Source organism: Triturus cristatus, chromosome 4_1 (genome assembly GCF_964204655.1).
Source record: "Triturus cristatus chromosome 4_1, aTriCri1.1, whole genome shotgun sequence".
Taxonomy (NCBI): Eukaryota; Metazoa; Chordata; class Amphibia; order Caudata; family Salamandridae; genus Triturus; species Triturus cristatus.
Window position 1 is genome coordinate 1,009,330,647 of NC_140585.1, and position 21,883 is coordinate 1,009,352,529.

Consider the following 21,883-nt stretch of genomic DNA (forward strand, 5'->3'; position numbering starts at 1 on the left):
GTCCATATGCAAATGACAAAAAGCTAACTTGAGTGACAACTGTCACATGTTGCTTGCCTGCACTGGTAAGGACAGGGGACATCCCCTCGGAGGGGCAGGCCAGGCACCGCAGGGACAGGATCAGGGCTCAGCAGAAGGAGGCAGTGAAGGGGTGGTGGATGCAGGAGAGTCACTGGCAACTGCAGTGGAGGTGACTGAAGTAGTGGGTGCAGTCCCAACTGTGGGGCACAAGTCAGATGGGGTGGGTGCCGGCACAACTGCAGTGGGCAGATCAGATGGACTGGGTCCACACTGCAGTGCCCAAGTCAGATGGGGTGGTCGTGGACTCCAGTGCAGTGCGGTAACTCAATGGGAGCGGAATGGGGTTCAGGTGAGGTCGGCAGGACAGGGGGGGAACACGGTCCCCACATCAGTGGCACAAACTGTCTGACCGGTGGTGGTGGGGGTGGAAGAGCAAGTGGTAGGGGGGAGGGCCTGAGCATTTTGGGGATGGTGTATCTGTGGGTGGGGGAACCTGGGGCAGTGTGTGGTGGGGGAACCTGTGGAGTGGTGGCCTGGGGGATAGAGGACGGAGACTTCATCATGGAGCTGCGGGGCGGGGGTGGGGTCTTGCTCTTCCGGCTCCGGGGGGACCTGCGGGTGGGGGCCTCAGGACTGCGGAGTGGTTGTGGGTGACTGTGTGTGTGTCTGCAAACCATCCCCTGTGAGTGTGGTATCAGTCCCCTGAGGTTGCATGTGTGCACGTCAAGCCCTTGGTTTGGGTGTTTGTGTGCTGCCAGTGTCTGTGGGTTTGTGAGCATGTGCTGTGTGTGTGTGCTTGGGACAGGTAGGGTGCTAGGAATTGTGGGTGGTGCAGGGGTAGGAGGGGTGCGGGACTGTTGGAGGAGGCACACTGCTGCCATCAGGGAGGAGGCCATGGACTGATTGGTCCTCTGTAGGGCAGACATGCCCGATGAAATGCCCTCCATGAACGACACCAGTTGTGTCAACAGACTGGTGTGTGCATGGAGAACACTCAGCATTGATGTCTGCCCTACATGGATCTGTCTAAGCAAGTCCACAGACTCCTCACTCAGGGCAGCAGGGGACACAGCGGCAGGGGGTGCGGTGCCTGGCACAAAGGAGACATGCTCCCGAACACGGGAGCCCCCACGGACCTCTGGGATGGGAGCCGATGGGAGGGTGGTGATGGTGGTGGTGGGGCGGTGGCGGGAACAGCCTCACTAGCTGGGGTTTGGTGGCTGCTGACAACCGCCTCCACAAGGGAGTCATCCTCCGAGCTGCTGTGGCCCTCAGCTGGGGTGGATGGTGCAGAGGACTCCTCGATATGGCTCCACTCGCCCTCGGTGTCACTGGGTCCCTCCGACTCCTCGCCTTCTGTCCCAGTCAGGCTCTGTGGCTCCTCCTGGTCCATGGAGCTGTCCACTCCTGTGGCCGTGGATGTATCTGGATAGAATTATGAAAAAAGAGAACAACATCAGTCACCTGCACTGACTGCACACACCACAGTGAGTACAGCACATCACAGGGCAAGCCCTGGCATCATCAGCTGAACACTGATCACAGTGCTCACACTGTTTAGAATAAGCCAATTGTCAGTCTCACCATCAACCATGGCACTCATATCCCTCCTGGACTTGCACCCATATGTCTGTTGCATGTTGGATGCTAATACCCCAATGTGCCGACATGCACCACCTACACATTTTTTGGACATGCAACTGAACATGTAGGAGTATGACACTATACACGCATCACATCTCTTGCCACTGACTCAGTACAGGTGTCAGGATGGAGGGATGGCCAGAGTCTCATTTCACATGCTTGTGATGCATGCCAGCAACACACACTATGATGTTCTCATGTCCTGATAGTCAATGCCACAATGGGGCACATTGAGCACATTTGAACACAATGCAGGTTCACTCATAGCAAGTTAAATGCCATTGCACTGGCATGCCTGGAAAGTCAGTCAACACTGTCTCCTGTCACAGGGGCAGGGCAGTATGCACTGTGTCACAATCATAGCTCATGGGTAAAGCAAACTGTGCAGCTGACAAGTGCACTTGTCCATCCCCTGCAAACAACATATCCCGGACCCAGAAGACCCCACATCATACAAAACAGACATATGAGTCTCAGCGAACACAACTCCCTGTACATGAGCACATCACAGTCTGTTGTGCATGAAACACAGCTGCCTGAAGTGCACAGTTGCATGCACCATTGTGCACTGTCTAGTGATCACACACCTATATGTCACACAGGGATTGTCTCTCATAGTCACATCTCAGATGTCCTGCTGACCCTCAAACTCATGAACAGCCCAGTTGTACGGAAAAGGAAGCCACACCACAATGACAGAGAGGCAGACACCTGATGGCACATGTCACTAAGCACAACCTGTAAGTTGATACACAGGAGTGGGATTACAGAGTGTTTCTAAATGCCCTTGAGTAGGCATGACTGCCCAGGTCTACGTGAAACAGTGTTTAGCCCTGGACAGTAGTCAGGTGGCTAAGCAAGTGTGAAACACTTGATATACATACTCCTGAGGCACACAAATTGGAGTCCCCTGCTGCATGGGTTTGTTTGAAATACCCCAGCCACATGTGGCGAGTCAGACCAGCAATTGTAACACATATCAAGGGCACACACAGATCACATGTCAGATCTCAGGCATTGTGTAAACAATTGACCCACCCATGAAACCCACAACAGAGTCACGGTAACAGATGCTGTCCGGAAGCTGAAGCATAGCTGACTGCAGGGACACAGTGCCCTAGTGACACAAGCAACAGACTGTAGGGTCCACACCTGCGGATCAGATGAGGAGGGTGCATCACACAATTGAGGGACATGAGTATTGGGCTACAGGACCTACGTAATATGGAAGTGTGACCAGGCCAAAAGACTGCAATTAGCATGTCAGACATAGTACACAGATTAGGCATGGACTTACCCCCTCCTTGTTGCTGTCTGGCCTTCAGGTGCCTATCCAGGTCCGGGAAGACCACCACCAGGATCCTGAGCATGTGGGGGCTCAGGGTACAGTGTCCGCCCCTCCTGCGTGGAGGTGACAGCTTCAGCTGGACTCTAGCTATCCTCCGGGTCCATCCCCAAAGGTCCTGCCACCTCTTCTGGCAGTTGCGGATCCGGCGCTTGTAGACCCCCACCGATCAAACTTCCCGGGCGATGGTCAGCCATATCTCCTGCTTCTGGTGGGCAGCAACCTGTGAGGATGACAAACTTAAAATCCATTAACACACATGGCCCATATTTGTGCTGCACACAGTTGGATATACATGTCGTCATCATAAAGGAAAATGAGTTACACAGGGAGTGCACCCATGGAAATGGACAAATACCCTGCATGTCTGACATCTTAACAATGCCTGGGAAGTTTAAGCTTGCACAAATGCACTTTAGCTGCAGAACACATGTTCATTACATGTACCTACACACTTTGGGGGATGAAAGTACTCAGTGAGTACGCTTGCCACTGGTGTACTCACTGCTAGTACTGCTAGTACTGCTAGTCAGACAACATTCACAATTAGGAAAGCAGTGGACTGCACACTCACCTGCTCCCCTGGTTTCCCATACAGCTTGCTGTACTGTGGAAGGAGCCCGTCCAGCAGGGCCTGGTTCTCCTCCTCGGTGAAGGCTGGGGCCCTCTCCAGAGTATGTGCCATAGCAGTAGCCAGAGGATGCAGAGACAGCAGCAGTGGTAGCAGGGATCTGGTCCAGTAGCAAGTAGTGCAGGCAAGTGAGCTCCCTGGGGGCCAGCCAGCCTTATATCTGTGCTGCAGAGGCAGAATCTGTGCCCTGTGTCCCAAGTGATGGGTCCAACACGGTTTATTCTATGAATCTGGCCAATCCATGGAAATGTACGACTCGTACACGTCTTCCACATCGTTCAAATTTTCACCTTCATAAAACCCTAGGAATTGCAACATTGTTGTAAGCATCCAACTGAATTTCCAGCGTACGACTCATACAAGTTTTGAATCCGCATCCGTCTCCAAGACAGTCCAGAGCCAATAGGTGCGCACGGCTCGGTCAACTGACTGTACAATGCGTAGTTTGAAAATACACACGCACCCGTCTCCATACGATTGAATGGCCAAGGCGTACGCAGGTCTTGGTCCATGTCTGCCCGACGCGTATGCATGATAGTCACCCGCGTCGGTCCTCATTGCAGTCAATGGCTAAGCGTACGCACGGCTCGGTCCTGAACTGTGCAATGCATACGCATAGTCACCCGCGTCGGTCCTCATTGCAGTCAATGGCTAAGCGTACGCATGGCTTGGTCCTGAACTGTGCAATGCGTACGCATAGTCAACCGCGTTGGTCCTCAATGCAGTCAATGGCTAAGCGTATGCACGGCACGGTCCTGAACTGTGCAATGCGTATGCATAGTCACCCGCATCGGTCCTCATTGCAGTCAATGGCTAAGCGTATGCACGGCTCGGTCCTGAACTGTGCAATGCATACGCATAGTCACATGCGTCGGTTCTCATTGGTGTGACTTTTTGACGGCTTCCATACACAATTACTTGCCAGGGACTCAGGTGCACACCTACCACACTACAGCATGTGCCACACTGTGTCCCATGGCATCTAAGGCTGCATTCCCTGTGTGTTTGGGGGGGCAACATTTTGTTTGTTGTGTGGCACTTTTGTGCAGCCACTCCCAGGCTGTGCACGTGTTCATGGGGACAGAATCCTTTGTGTGTTGTGCACATTACCACTGTGATATGCAACTGTACAGTTATGGGCATGAGCCATGGACACAGTTTCAGGTTGGATATGTTTAGGACATGTCACGCACACTCTGAGTCCTGGGGGTGATGGTATGTACGTCACAGTGAGACCTATAGCCCCAATTCTGATGTAAACCCACAGTCTGTGTGCATGCTGTGTCTCAGATGTGGCTGATCAAATGTGCCCAATGGGAGACAGTCTCCACATCCATGTGGTTTGTGCATCAACATTGATGTTGTGTGTGTGTCTAAGAGACATACATGTAGGGCCTGCAGAGACAACAGTGGCCACTACCTGTGGGACTCACGGTTGTCTTGTGGCGTGTACATGATACTCCATGTCATGCCAGTGTCCATATGACAATACAGGGACCCTGGGTATCTGCATGGCAAAGATCTGTGATGCCTGGGAGACATCAGGCCTCACTTGTCACTGTGGTGTGTGTTTGTAACGTGACAGCAGTACATAGGTAGTGTGACACAGCCCAATGATTGGCCATTGCACTACATGGGATTTATGTAGACATGTGGACTTGAGATGTGAGGTGATGGGCATGTAGGTGACATATGTATCCATGTCCAACAGCACACACCTCAGTACATTGTGTAGTGTCATGATGTATCATGTGATATTTTGCTTGGTCATAGCCACACGGGTGGATGAATCGACAATCTCCCTTTGTTCATCTCTGTACTGCAGGGCACCAGCTGTCCATAGACCGTTCCCAGACCTTGAAACCATGCAGGAACGCGACTGCATCCGACGGTACCGCTTCACCAGGCCACTGATTAAGGAGTTGGCGGAGTAGTTGGCGCCACATCTGCAACCTGGCCCGACATACCCTACAGCACTGACCCCAGAGGTGAAGGTGATGGCAGCCCTGCACTTCTTTGCTACTGGTACCTTCCAGTACTCTGTGGCTACTGCTGGTGGTAGGTCGCATGATGCATGCCAGTTGGGGGTCATCAAGCAGTCCAGACCCCTCTGCAAGGTGCGCCCTCTGCCCACCACCCCTCCCAGCACCCCTATCCACATGGACAGCACCTGTGGTGGCACGCACAGCTGACACTGGGCCCCCTTGGGTGTTGTTGCTGGTGGTGTTGTCTGTAGCTTTCTGGGGGTCCTGTGTCCCTGTGCTGTCGGTGTTCTGTGGCCTTGGTCTGTCCGTGTTGGTGGGGGTGCCCTGTCTGATGCCAGATGCTGGAGGCGTGGGTACAGGTGGTGCAGATGTTGGTACTACTGGTGCTGCATGATGACTCACACCGGAGGTGCCAGGTTGTTCGTCATCATCTGAAAAGGACGGAGACGGATCCACACCAGAGAGCTGAGGGTCCACCAGAGTCTGCGACAGGGACTCCTCTTCATTTGGTGCTGTGTCCCCAGTACCACCGGTGTTTGGAAGAGACACACAATGTAATTTATGTTTCTACAGGCATCAATGGTTCACATACATGACATTTTCAACTGTGCGCGAGGATGCGTGCCTGCACACTGCTTTGTCCAAGGTTGTCACGGACATAGATTGATATTGTTGTGGCACATTGCCCAGCCAAAGTGAAACATTTCTATGTGCATGTCGAAGTGTGTGCCTGCCCAGCTCATGTATAGATTTGGCCTCACGTTGCTGACACAGGTGTGTCATCCCTGTACACATTTGAGCTTTAACAAGGACATACGTGCAATTCCACTGAGGAGATGTTCTAAGATTGGGGCATGTGTGGTAGCAAATTTTGCTAGTCTTTGTGTGTCACATTGGTGTATTGGTATGACATGTTCACAGTCCCGTATGCCTGTGATCTCTTTGGAGAAAGTGTTTTTTTGCAGTGTTCCTAGTTTCCATCTCATTTCATACAAGTGATGATGTCACCATCGTTATTGAGTCTGGTGCTGAGTTTTGTACGTGCATATGTGATTTGACTTGTCAATGTTCTCCATGGAGACATGGATTGGGCAAGGAAGCACTCTGGCTTTTCAATGCTCATCACAGTGAGAGCCGGTAGTGTGTGTGTTGCAGTTTGGCTGCTGTGAGTAGCATGTCTCCTCCAAGGCAGTCCAGGTTAGACGTTGTGTCTACAGTGTCTATGTCAGTGAGTGGTGTGTTGTGTGAAGGATGCATATGTTGCGGCACGATGTAGGAGTGGAATGCAGCTCACAACAGCACCAAGTGTGAATGAGATCATGCTATGGTGTCGGCTATATTGGTGTGTCCATTCCATTCACTGTCAGATGTCCCCTGTCAATGATGTATATGTGAGTTCCTGTGTGTTTTGTGCAATGTACTATATATGGCTCTCCACACTTGTCATCTGCAAGACACACCTCTCCAGCCAGGTCAGGGGGCACCCCTGGACACTGCACCCTCAGACAGTGAGTTTGAACATATGGTTGCAAAGGCTGTGTGTGCGATCGGGTTTTTTTTGGCCAGTGCATATGTGTGATTTTCAGCCACATCATTTATCAGGCCCATGTGTCAGACATCTTGCCCGGGCATCATCTTTGGGAGTGATTGGTACCACGTGTGCAATGTGTTTTAGCATAGAAGGTGTATGTATGGCCAGCATCGGTGTTATTTGTTTTCAAGTCGGGCCTCCTTCTCACCCAGGCCAGTTATCGCATCATGAAGCGTTCCACCATTGCAGCGGGTGCAGGTTAACTTTCAGGATGTCAGTCAGTGCAGTCCTGGTGTTTGTTGGTGCCCAGTTCCCAGAATGGCCTTGTGCTCCCACAACAGAGCCCAGTGTTAGACATCTTGTCAGTCCATTCCCACTCCCTGTGAGGCGAGCGTGGTTCAGTGTGAGCTTGCTGGGCCACGTGGGTGGGTGGGTCATGTCTTTGACTGCAACTCCCATCATGCTCTTGGCTACACCCCCCTTCCCAGCATGCCCATACCTCCTTCTTTTTGACTCTGCTTCCCTGTGAGGGGGTGTGACAGCAATGGCAAGATGGCTGACTGTGCAGTCCTGGTGTTTGTTGTTGCCCAGTTCCCAGCATGGCCTTGTGCTCCCCACAACAGAGCCCAGTGTCAGACATCTTGTCAGTTCATTCCCACTCCCTGAGAGGCGAGCATGGTTCAGTGTGTGCTTGCTGGGCCATGTGAGTGGGTGGGGAATGTCTGTGACTGCAACTCCCATCATGCTCTTGGCTACATCCCCCTTCCCAGCATGCCCATACTTGCTTCTTTTTTACTCTGCTTTCCTGTGAGGGGGTGTGACAGCAATGGCAAGATGGCTGACTGTACAGTCCAGGTGTTTGTTGGTGCCCAGTTCCCAGCATGGCCTTGTGCTCCCCACAATAGAGCCCAGTGTCAGACATATTGTCAGTCCATTCCCACTCCCTGTGAGGCGAGCATGGTTCAGTGTGAGCTTGCTGGGCCATGTTGGTGGGTGTGGAAAGTATGCGACTGCAACTCCCATCATGCTCTATGCTACACCCCCCTTCCCAGCATGCCCATACTTCCTTCCTTTTGACTCTGCTTCCCTGTGAGGGTGTGTGACAGCAATGGCAAGATGGCTGACTGTGAAGTCTTGGGGTTTGTTTTGCTACAAGTCCACAGAGAGACCCTGTGCTTCACACAGCAGCACCCACTGCGGTGTATCTTTGGGTGATATTTCACTACAGTGTGAGTCAATGTATTCTACCTGGTGAGTTGTGTGGAGTTTGTGTTGAGGGGTGTGTGTGTCTCCACATGCTGGTAAGTATGGTCAGAGCTGTCAGTCCTCCTTCCCACCCGACCAGACATCCCACCATGAAACTTGCTTCCATTGGAGGGCGTGTAAGTTGTCTTTCAGGATATCAGTCAGTGGTGTCCTGCTTCTGATTTGTGCATGACCCCTACCAGGGCCTTGTGCTCCCCACAGCAGGACCCAGTGTCAGACATCTTGTCATTCATTTTCCACTCCCTCTGATTTTGGCATGGTTCAGAGAGGTCTTGATGGGCCACTTTGGAGGGGGAGCATTATCTGTGACTACAAACCCCATCATGCTTTTGGATACACTCACTCCACCTGCATACCCACTATTCCTTCCTGTCAGTCAGCTGCACTGTGAGGTAGTGTGTTTGTGGCGGCAAACTGTCTGACAGTGTTTATTTGGCTTTGTGCCACTGTCTTGCTCTATTTGTTGGTAGGTTTGTACATGTCAGGACACATTTACAAGTCACTATGAGATGGCAGGTATTGTGTTTGTCTGACTAGCATACACATCTTGGGATGATTATCTATTGGTAACTGTATCTTTGCTAACGGTGCATGGTTTCACTGTCCCCTTGCCACACAATATTGAATATGCTGGTTGTGTACTCACCAGGCTCTAGTGTGTCTGCTAGACCATGGTGATAGGATGTCCCACACCTTCTCCTCCCAGGACCTGAAGTATACTGGTTTGGCAGGACGGCCATCGCAAGTGCGCTGACTCAAGGCGTGATCTTTCTCGATGAGTTTCTTGACCCTCCTGCGCACGTCATACCACCTGTTCTGGATATCGTCCTTTGTGAGCAATGTTGGTGCTTGTGTGTTTACCTTGTCCACAATCCTCGCCCACATCTTTGTTTTATGTGACATGGGGGTCCTTTGGACCAATTTTCCAAACAAATGTGGCTCTTCTCTGATGATCTCATCTACCAGCACTTCTAACTCACTATCTGTGAACTTTGGATTCTTCTTTGGGGGCATGGTGATGGGTGGTGGTGATGAGTGATGTGTGTGTGAGGGTGCAAGTGAGGGTGGGTTAGTGTTGGTTTTGCTAGCTGTATGTGTGGGTGCTATTGGTGAGGTGCTAATGATGTGAAAATTGTGTGATGGGTGAGTTGTGAGTGTGTCTGTGGTTGCTGTGTGATGGTGTTTTCTACTGGCTGTTGTCTTCTTTTTGCAAAGGATCATGGTAGTGATTGATGTCCTTTATATAGGTGCAGTTGTAGGTGTGTCTTTGTTCCAAGTTTTTTTTAAAAATATTTATTGGCTTTGTCATTGCTTGTTTGGTCCTTTTTTTGTATTTTTTCCTTTGGGTTTTCTAGGCACGAAGGAGACGTTCTTCTGACCAAGACAGACGCTGATGTTGGCTCGTGTGGGCTTCTCCGGCTCGTTCACGCTGACTTTCTTCTGTGTTTCATACGCGTCGGTCACGGAGATCTCTATTGCTTCAGGTCCCTGTTTTCTGTGCGTGTTGGTCACGCGGCTTGGGCTCCGTGCGAGTCGGTCTGGGTTTACACGCATTGCATCGTACTGCGCGGATCGGACATCGCGGGTACGTGTCGGTCGGGTTCATTTCTGGTACATGTCGGACAGTGCTACTCGCCTCCGTTTTCAGGGCGAATCAATGTTTTCCCTATGGCTCGGTCATACGGCTTGTATTCCGTACGTGTCGGTTGTAATTCACACGAGTTGCATCGTACTGCACGGGTCGTACGGCGCCGGTCTGTGTCGGTCGGTCTCCGTTCCGGGTCTGTGTCGGTCGGTACGTTTTGCAGCCGGAATCGGAATCAGCCCTTTAGTGTCCACACATTATCTGTTATGCTTACCACAGTTCTTAGCTATGAATCACCCTTATTATCACAGTTGTTGGGTTTTAGTCCATTTTAACGTATCTTCAAAGTTCATGGTGTAGTCACCTGGTGTTTCACATTTTGTTTTTGTAGTGGGTTTTAGTCCCATCTACGTCATTTGTAGTGGGTTTTAGTCCCATCTACGTAGTTTCAAATGGGTACAAGTTCCATGTTTTGTAGTGGGTGTTAGTCCCATCTATGTAGTTGAAATGGGTACAAGTCCCATGTTTTAGTAGTGGGTTTTAGTCCCATCTTTGTCCTTTGTTTCTCCAAACTGTCAACCTCTGCACAAGAGTCTCTAATGGGTTTAAGTTCCATGTTTCTGTAGTGGGTGTAAGTCCCATCTAACTTGTTCTAATGGCTACAAGTCCAATGTTTTGTAGTGGGTTTTAGTCCCATATACGTCGTACTAATAGGTACAAGTCCTTGTTTGGGTTTGAATCACATGTGTATCATTGTTTGTGCATACTTTGTGCACACTCGTTGGTTGTCTGCCCCTAGGCCTGATTAGCTGTATGGTTAGCAGTCAACATTTCTTTCCCCTTAACCATACTTTTTTTTGTTCATGTTTGGTGTAGATGTTCCATGTTTCTGGTCCATTTATTGACCAGTTTGTTGGGAAAAGTCAGTTCAGGTCTCCGTCACCCATTTCAAATGCTTTCTTGAAAAATTATTTGAGGATGATGGGTGGGTGATATGTATATTCATCTTTGCATCTCCTCTACATTGTTTATTTTTATTGCATGTACTTTTTGTACATCTCATGTATATTTTCTCTGTACTCTCTTTCCTTTCTCTTGTATTTCGGTCTTAACCTGTTATTTCATTCTCTCTTTCTATTTTCTTCTTTGCTCACGCCTGATTTTCTTGGGTTTCTTTGTTATTGATCTTTCACGCTTTGTCTCCACTTTCTTCTCGCATTTTCTCTACTTTTCCACTTTCTATTTCTTGTGGTTCCCCTTGTTTGAGCCTTCCTCTTCTTGGTGGTTGCTATTTTTGTTTTGTAGAAGAACAGCAGGTATGTATTAACCTGTGTTGTGTGTATCTGGTTACTTACTCCCTTGCTGCTCAGCCAGTGTGAATGTGATGCATGGAATGTTGGTGTGAGAGTCTTGAATGGAATGTTTGGGTGCCTGTATTCTTGAGTGTGTCAGTTGGAGTATGAGCTGAGCAGCAGGCAGACTGCCCCTGGTGGGGCTGTATCTCTACTTCTTAACTACATGTAACTGGTCTCAATAAATCCACGTAAAACTACAGCCTGGCTGCAGACCTCGTTACTACAGAAACCTACCCATATAATCCTTCTAAAGGGGCCTAACTAGCCTTCCATGTTTCCACACTGACTAAAAAATAAGTTTTAAAATGGACAAATTATAGGGCCATCTATGACTAACTAGTCCTGGGAAGTAGATATACCTCCACATCAGTAAGATTATCTGATTGTGCCATTTTGAGCTTCCCTTTTACGAGGCTTCACAAATTCGCACAGGCAAAATGGCGGCTTGCTACTTGCCTACCATATTTTGCTTAACCCCAAACACCAGGTCTACATTCAGTTTTTGTTTTCACCATTTATGCATTGTGGTTGATGGCTCTAAAATGCAGGGCATAGTACAGAGACCAGGGGTACTGACTCTTGCGATATCCACAGCATTAAAGATACCAGCCATATCTGAGGTGAGCTCTGCTGCTTAGCTTTTGGTGTTTTATAGTGACACAGATTGAGGACAAAATGCATGGAATCGATGAGGTGGAGGCACCAACAGCAATAAGGATAAAGCTCTCCACAGGTTTTCTGCAGCAGCTAACTCCACAAGAGAGGTAAAGCCTATAATCATAGCCAGCAGTGAAGCAAAAGATATTAGTAATTTTAATGTACAGACTGAGAAGCCTGATATAGAAAGAAAGGAAGATTAAACACTTCTAAAATCTTTGATATAAACAGGGGTATGGTTGTCCAGCCCTTTTTCACCTGCTCTAAGGCTGAGTGGTTGCTGGCAATTGGACTAACTAATGTGCTGCTCCTACTGTTGTAAAACCTGTGAGATGTGTTTTGGCATTGCGTTTACTAGGTTGTCAGAACAATTCTTCAGCCCCACCAACTACAGAAAGCACAACAACAAAGGTAAAGTTAAAGTTTAGCTTGAAGGCCTTATTAAAAGGGTCAGTGAAAGTATAAGTGTTATATCCTACTTAATTGATTATCATTTTAGTCCAGCCCTGCTGCCACTAGCTGCTCAGCCAGAGCGTGAGATGGTCATAGAATGTTGGTGTGCCTGTGATGCATGGAATGCCTGGGTGTCTGAGTGGATGAGTGTTGGCAGTTGAAGATGGGCTGAGCAGCTAGGGAGGCTGCTCCTGGTGGGGCTGGTACCACACTAGGCTGGCTGGAGTAGAGACAGATGTAACCTGAACTGGAGACTGAATAAAGAAGACTGATAATACCTCCTGGCTCCAGGTGTCATTCTACAGAGATCACAACATTTATTTTGGCGACGAGCGGACTTGGACCCTAGAGACTCTTGGTACAGCACAGAAACAAAGGAACTACAAAGAAACTTAAAGAGAGACCAAGAGATCTAACAAGCAACTACATCTACAAACAAAGAATTCCCAGGAAAGCCAGCGCCAGCCCCACCAGTGTCCTTTCCATTGGACAGCCCACAGAGATGTGTCATCATAAAAGGACACTGCAGCCTGGGAATACTACAAACATCTTAAAGGACTTCAGTGAGCTGGAGGAGTAGCTAAGCTACAGCCGCTTTTGGTGTTCCAGCCACAAAAGGACTACAGTGAGTTGGAGGAGTAGTCAAACTATAGCCATATAGGGTGTTCCAGCCACAGAAAGAAGAAAAAGTAAATTTAGGATCTTTCATCATGGAGATGTAAGAACGCAAAGTGTGCAGTGGTTGCACAGATGGAGAATATTTTGTAAAAAGGTGCTTTATTGACAGTTACAACGATTTATAGTGCCTCGAACACCACAGTGACTCTATTTGAAAAGGTGTCATGGGGGCAGTAGTTCCACATATGGTGAAGGTAGATGTTTGACAGGACACGCAATTTTGTCAAGTGAAGTGTACTTCAATTTAAGTGACTTTGACTACTTGAAACTACGTGCTAATGTGCAGCAGCCTGTTTGATGAAGCTAGGGATCTCTGGATGTTTGCCCTAGAGGCGAGGTGCTTACTCGGTGTATGTGGCACTCTGGGTGACTGCACGTTTATTTTGGTCTTCATTGGAGCGGAGACCCACACAAGCCCAGTATTTGCATAGTTTGGGAGATCATCGTGTTTACACACGACTCTGTGGTTCATACTCGACGCTCTACTATTGTTGGCATCTTCAGAGCTGAAGTCGAGTTCTACATGTTATGCGGCAGGGTATGGAGGCAATTGCCCGAATGGTGAGCCTTTCACATGTTTTTATTGTTACTGGAAGCGTTTCACTAGTGTCAGTTTGTCAGCTATCTTTGAAAATTCAAAAGCTGAGGTGCGCGCTACAATCAGCGCGTGGACGCTTACCTGTGGTGCCTCTGATGGTTCCTCCGTGCTGCGTTCTTCTGCGTGAGCCTCTCTGTGACGTTGGGCTATTCCACAGGAGCGATTTGGTGCATACACCTACCGTGAGCCACTCTGCAGCGACGTAGACAGCGTGCCGCCATTTTAAGGTTGGCGGTCGCTATTGTCTCTTCCCATTGGAGCTTCCGGTTTCTTGTAATGTTGTCGTCCACAGAGCTTCCTTCTACCAACCACGGTGTTCGTTTTTCTGTGAGAATAAAGTTTCTGCAAGTCGGCATGAGGGTCAGAGACAACGCGGTGTCTGCACGACTTCTACTTCTTCATCGTGTCGAGTTGTTTTTTTGGCTAATAGCACCCTGTAGACGCCGGAGACTCGTAACAACAGATGTTTTTTTTCTTTATGCAAGCGGTCAACATATGTGCTATGTTAGTCCCCGTTGAGCCTTATTTTGGTATTGTATCTGGAGGTAAGGTGTGGGAAATTAATGAGACGGGTGGCGGCTTCCAGTTGTGACTTTGGCATGTTCTGAGTACAAAGGACAAGAGGTACGAGAAGCTCTGCTGTAACAAGTCATTATGTCGTTGTCTGGACTGCCTCAGAGATTAGTCGGAGCGTTCTAGTTTGAGGGTGAAGTTCTTTGCAGGGAAAGTCCAGACCTGTCACAACTCGGGTGAGATATCGCTCACCGGTGAGGGGCACAATGTTCTACTGTTTTACAGTTAACGGAATGGCTTTAATTGTTAGTTTTGTGACAAGAGCAAAAAGTTGTGATGCCACAGGTGTATAGTTTGAGGATGGGTCTTCATTTTACAGTGATTGTTTTCCTGTGGGTGGTCATCACATTGTTCCCATACATGAGGGAAGGTTCTGGGCAACAGCCCTGTGTTTAGTTAAAAGTTTGTTACTCCCATAGGGGTATGTAACCTCCACAAGGGGGTCAAGAGCTCTTTTTGAATTAATGTTTGGTTACTCCTACATGGGGGTATGTAACCTCTACATGGGGTTTGGAGTACCTAGGTTAACCCTCACACTGGGTTGGGTTATGGTTTAGTCCATAAATAGTTTGTACCTAGGTTAACCCTCACACTGGGTTGGGTTATGGTTTAGTCAATAAATAGTTTGTACCTAGGTTAACCCTCACATTGGGTTGGGGTATGGTTTAGTCCATTATTAGTTGTGCACAGTAATAATGTACATCCCTTCACGGGAGTTGTTATGGGTGACGATCCATATACTTGTTTGTTTCCCTTTCTCTTGGGATTGTAGTTGTAGGGTATGCTATCTTTAGAGCTACTTTTAGTTATACATTGGGGCTTTGGTTGTGTGGGGTCTTTTACCCTTTGCGTTGTAGTGCATTACGTCATAGTGTTTAATGCAAAATGCTTCAAATGTATTTCTGGTAATGTTATTGTTGCTTCAAAATGTTTTATTCTTTTAGGGAGGGATGGGAGATATTGCTTATCAAATGTATTTATCTTTTCCGTTCTTTCTGTGTATAATGGTTCTTTGTACTGCGATGTTTTAATGTTTGCATCTGTGGGACTTGTACCATTATTCATTTTGCTTGTGGATAGTTCTTCCTTGATGTTTTATTACTTGCATGTTTTGTTTTCGTTGAAGAAAAAGGGATAATGTTATATCCTACTTAATTGATTATCATTTTAGTCCAGCCCTGCTGCCACTAGCTGCTCAGCCAGAGCGTGAGATGGTCATAGAATGTTGGTGTGCCTGTGATGCATGGAATGCCTGGGTGTCTGAGTGGATGAGTGTTGGCAGTTGAAGATGGGCTGAGCAGCTAGGGAGGCTGCTCCTGGTGGGGCTGGTACCACACTAGGCTGGCTGGAGTAGAGACAGATGTAACCTGAACTGGAGACTGAATAAAGAAGACTGATAATACCTCCTGGCTCCAGGTGTCATTCTACAGAGATCACAACATTTAGTATTCAAATAGCTAATTGAAGATGGAAGAAGGCAACACTGAAGACACAGAATGCACAGTGTCTAAAGAATTAGGAACCTGCAAAGCCTAGTTTAAAATTCAGAATTTAGCAAGAGAGAGGTTAGGGCTTGTAAAGGTTGAGACAGTTTGCACTGTTTCCCTTTTTTAAACTGTAAAATTACTTTTCAAAGGCCAGGAATGAGGGTATTTCCATTAATATGTACTAGAAAGCTGAAGATAATAGTAGTGCAGATCAATCTAACTAATAGGCAAAAATCTGAGGGACACACCAAAAAGCTCCCCCTTAGAGAAAGTAATGTAGGAAACCTCTGTAAAGGAAAGTAACATTAGTGCAAAATCTGTTGAATTGTCTCAAGGTGAATTATTGACATGTAAAGAGTATCCTGTTTATCTTAGCTCATATCCCCAAAAAGACTTGATAAAATCAAAACAGCTTTTTCTAAGAGAGGTGAAACTGCACTGAGCAAATATCTGCTAAAAAAACTATCATTATAGTGGCCAGTGACAGAGGCACAATAGTGGTTACCTGCCCTTCCCCTCCCTAGAAGAACACAGGCATAGTCCATTTCAAATTTCGCAATCAATTGGAGAGACAACAGTTAGGAAAATACAGCGAAAACTCAACCAAAGTTGTACATCTGCTCATCACATTTAGCTACATTTTCTATCTTGGCCAGTATCCACAAATGAATCACAGATAAGGTTGACCAGGGGACACAAAAACCAAAATAAAGAGATTGACATGACCCGTCTGCTTCTCTGAATATTTCAAAGGGCATTTCAGGATTACAATCTGATGAAGGAATATGTAAAGAAGATCCCCTTAAAAGAGCTCCTAATACAAATGGGTAATGATAATCAAGCAAACTCTGGCCTAATGAAGCAAAGTTTTTCAAAATCCAAGATGTAATTACAGTTCTTGACAACAAGCTAGAAAAATAAAAAAAAAGCAACATGGACAAATCAGAAGCCAAGAACACAATTAGAAACAAAACAGAATGGATATCAAGTTAATGAAAGATAAGATTGAGGATCTGGAAAATTGGTCCTGGTGGAATCATTTTTGATTAAATGGGTTAGCTGGAGACAATCAGGCAGGGAAAGATGTGATTATTTCATGGCAGTCATGATTAAAACTATCCTATTCCATGATGTGATAGTATATATTTCTTCTATGGTAAGTATAATATTTCAGATATGAATACCTTTCTTATTGTACTCATAAGACATTTATTTGTGTTAGATTAAATAATATCAATACATGAATACATTTGATGGAATACTAATTGTTAGTTCCAGGTCTCCTTTTCGGAAATTATGGGGAATTAACATCTCTGTAAGTGGAATAAACTTTTAGAACAATCTGCATAAAGAAATCTCAGTACAATGTAATGTCATAATACTCAAAAGATGCATGAGGAGACCCTGTTTACCTAGTCCCCCAGTTCTTTATGTGTGTTTTGGTGCTCGGACAACATATCAGAAAACAATATTGTGATAAAAAAATATTGTGACAAGAATATCAGGACATCAAAAATATTGTGGACTGGAATATTGAAGGCAACCATATCGTTTTTAGTATTGTTTTTAATATTGTTGTAAGAAATATCGTTGTAAGTAATATCTTTTGTAAGTAATAATTAGTATGCAATATATTCTAGTGTTTTTGATTATATATGTTTATTATTATTTTTATTTTTGTTTGTAGTGAGAGACGTTTAGTAATAAAATTGATGAAATCTTCATTTTTAGTTGCATTAAAGTATGTAATGAATCATTAATTTTTATTGTGGCAGATATTGGGCATTTAAGGGATAAGGATGGGGATATTAAAAAAAATATATGTTTTTAATTTACATTTTAAGGTAATATTTTAATTAATAATTTAGAATTTTAAAATGTATTTGATTCTATTAATGTTTGTAACTTTTAAAAACTTTATGCTAATACATATGATATTAAACATTTTATTGTTGAAACATTATGAATGGTTGGTAATATTATCATCAATATATTTATTTTTAATAATATTTAAAATATGAATTTTATCATTAACAAGTAAATTTGCATCTTTAGGTTTGTAGGTTAGATTAGTGTGTATTTAAATAAATTGTATTTAAAATCAACATGTGTGAATATGGAGAATTAATTGTGCATTTATTATTTTTATTTTGTTCTGTGTTGTGTACAATGCTAATTTGTAAATGCCATCCCTTTAGTGTCCAAAGCTTTCTCCAATGTGCTTTACATTGATTTGATTTGATTGATTTGATTTGATTTTTGCATTTGTAAAGCGCGCGATTGCCCATAGGCGTCTTGGCGCTGTGATTTGACTCTGACTCTTGAGGTGTTTAGTTTAGGGATATGCCGAGAACAGCCACGTTTTTACTTGCTTTCTGAAAGATATCAGTGATGGACTAGTTTTTATATCTAGCGGTAGTTTGTTCCAGATCCTCGCTGTATGTACCAGGAAGCTTCTTCCTCCCCAGTTTGCTCTCTTGAATCTTGGTACCGCAATTATTTTCTTTTGGCCAGATCTGAGGGTTCTATTTGGCTCATATATTTTTAGATGAGTTTTTAAAAATTGGGATCCGGTTCCATTGGTAGCTTTATATGCTAGGCACAGTATTTTAAATTGTATTCGTTTTTCGATTGGCAGCCAATGTAGGTCTCTAAGTTTGTGGCTGATTCTTTCAAATTTAGGTGTACCTAATATCAGCCTGGCTGCTGCATTCTGCAAACGTTGAAGTATGGTTAGAATTTTTTTTCTGGCTCCAGCGTATAGGCCGTTCCCGTAGTCCAATCTGGACATGGCCAATGCTGTCACCACTGTCTTTCGTGAGTCAAGTGGTATGTAGGGTAGTATTTTTTTAATCATTTTTAAAATGTACCACAGGGATGATGCCAATTTATTCGCTTGGGCGTCAAAGGAGAGATTAGTGTCTAGAGTAATTCCTAGGTTTTTTACCTTCTCCGTTGGTTCAGGACATCCTCCTAGTTCTTTTGGCCACCATGAATGGGACCAGATTTTTTTGTCCCCTCCTAGGATCATGACCTCACTTTTGTCTCCATTCAATTTTAGACAATTTGTTCTCATCCATTGGCTTATTTTTTGCATGCAGATTTGAAATTTTTCTGCTGTGTTCTCTACGTCTTCATTTATTGACACCACTATTTGGGTGTCGTCGGCGTAGGATATTGGGGTGAATCCACAGTCCCTTATTAGTTGTGCGAGGGGGGTGACGTATAAGTTAAAAAGAGTGGGGCTAATCGATGAACCCTGTGGGACTCCACATGGTAGGTTGAATTGATTAGATTTTGCTTCTCCTGATTCTATAGAGAACGTTCTGTTCTCTAGATATGAGGTGATGAGTGCACATGCTGATTCATGCAATTGTGCTGTTTTCAGACGTGTTATGAGGGTCTCATGGCTAATCGTATCGAAGGCCGCCGATAGATCTAGTAATATCAAGGCGGCCTTCGATCCGTTGTCCAGTACTTGTCTAAGTTCCTCCATCGCTGTAATAAGTGCAGTTTCGGTTCCATGTCCCTCGCGGAAACCGAACTGCGAATGGTCCAGCCAGTTGCCGTCCAGTAGGTACCGGGATAATTGTTTATTTAAGAGTTTCTCTAGGATTTTGTCGGCGAATGGGATCCTAGCTATTGGCCTATAGTTATTCGGGTTTTCGCAGTCCAGGTTGGGTTTTTTTAAAAGTGGCCTGATCGATATCATTTTCCAGACATCGGGAAAGATGTTGGTTTTAATGATTTGAGAGAATAATTTCTCTAGTACTATGCTCAGTTGTTCGGAGCAGACATGCATTATTTTGGATGGACATGGGTCCATTGGGCTGCCTGAATTGATGGTGTGGATTTGTTTTTGAATCTGTTCCACTGTAGGGGGGGTGAATTGGAAGAATGTGGTGGGATCTGAGTCCCTACTCACTGGGATTGTTGTTGATGAATTATCCTTTATGGGTATTTCTGTGTTATGGTTTTTAAATGAGTCATATACTAGGGATACTTTGCTGACAAAGAATTCTCCCAGCACGTTGCAGAAGTCTGAAGTTAACGTTTCAGAGTTGTTGTTCTCGAATTTTGATAATTTTTTGACAATGTCGAATAGGGTTTTGCTTGAGTTTTTTGACTCATTGATTTTATGGATAAAGTATTTACTTTTTTCCGTTATAATTAGTTTTTTATAACATGCTAAGGTAGCTTTGTATTCTTGTTTGAGATCGGAGTCATAATTAGTTCTCCATTTTTTTTCCGCTCTTCTACATGTCTGTTTCTGGGTTCTTAGTGCTTCCGAGAACCATGGCTGTGAGGGGGTTTTTCTCTTTAGTGTGGCTTTTTTTCGTGGGACTGTTTGCTCTACTGCATTCTCTAGCCATTCATTAAATTGTTTGCAGGCTGTGTTACAGTTTTCTTGAAGTGCAGGGTACGATGATTGCAGTATATCAATGAATGTCTGGTTATCTAATTTAGACCATTCTAAATATGTCGTTTGTTTAATATTCTCCATAGGTCTTCCTGTGTCCTCATTAATTTCTAATGTGGAACTGATGAGTTTGTGGTCTGTCCACGGGATAGGAATGGTATCTGTTTTTGTTAGATTTATACAGGAGGTGAAAATACCATCCAATGTATGGCCTGCTTCATGGGTATCCACATGTACCTTTTGTTTTAGGTTAAAGTTTAACATTGTATCAATGAATGAGGCTATCTTCGAGTCTGAGGTTTTTTCTAAATGTAGATTAAAATCTCCTAAAACTGTGTAGTCCGGACTAGTCACACTAGATTCGAGAAACGGGCTTAACAGTTCGATCAACGCCGTTTTTGCATTAGGTGGTCTGTATATAAGTAGTCCATTGAACGAATAATTGTTCGTGACTTTTATTTGAAAAGTTAGAGTTTCACAGTCTGGGGTACTTCCTTTATCTGATGTTTTAATTTTGTAGTTGTTCTTTGCTATAATTGCTAATCCTCCTCCACGTTTTATTTTTCTATCCGCTCTGGAGAAGGAGTAACCCTCTGGAATAGCTAGGGTCAAATCGGCGTCTGATGCTTCATCCGCCCAAGTTTCGGTGACAAATAGTATATCAATATTATGATTATCTATTAGTTCCGCTGTTTGTATATTGTGTTTGACTAAAGATCTTACATTGAGCAACGCAATTTTCAAATGGTGCTTTCGGTATTTTGGTATTGTCGAATTGGTCAGGTTTTTAATGGGGGAAAAGTGAAAGGTTTGTGAACATGTAGGACATTTTTTATCTTCTCTGTTTGGATCTATCTGGGCACATGATGCTCGTGATTTCAGTCTTTGAAGGTCTTGACTGTAGTATTGCTGTATTCTTTTTCCTATGTTGTTTTGGACAGGGGGTATGGCCCTGGGCCCGGTCTTGGCGCGGACGGGCGCAGACGGGCTTGCCTTAGGCGCGCCTTCGGCGCGCAGGCGGCGCGCCCGCTGCGCGCGTCCGCTGCGCGTTTGTGGGGGGCACATTTTATAGTGATGTGGGGGGGGGTGTGGCCAGCGTCAGTGGGCGTGGCTTGTGCTCGCTCCGATTCTGGCGCCAAGAACTCTGACCCGCCGCAGCCCTGAAATCGGCAGCGCGGGGAGTTCTAAGCAGGTAAGGTGAGAGGGGTGCTATGGCTTTAAAGTGCAAATTTAAGTCAATCTTTAAAACACAGCAACAGTTATACACACGCAAATTTTAAAATCAGATTCTTTAAAATAAGGCAGTGCAAGAATTTAGAAAAGCGCTCCCGGCTATCTCGCCTCAGGAGTAGAGTTTACCTCTGATTAGCGGCTTGTATTTCGCTCGCTCTTAAGGTATTTGCAAGGGGGCGTGGCCAGCGTCAGTGGGCGTGGCTTGTGCTCGCTCCGATTCTGGCGCCAAGAACTCTGACCCGCCGCAGCCCTGAAATCGGCAGCGCGGGGAGTTCTAAGCAGGTAAGGTGAGAGGGGTGCTATGGCTTTAAAGTGCAAATTTAAGTCAATCTTTAAAACACAGCAACAGTTATACACACGCAAATTTTAAAATCAGATTCTTTAAAATAAGGCAGTGCAAGAATTTAGAAAAGCGCTCCCG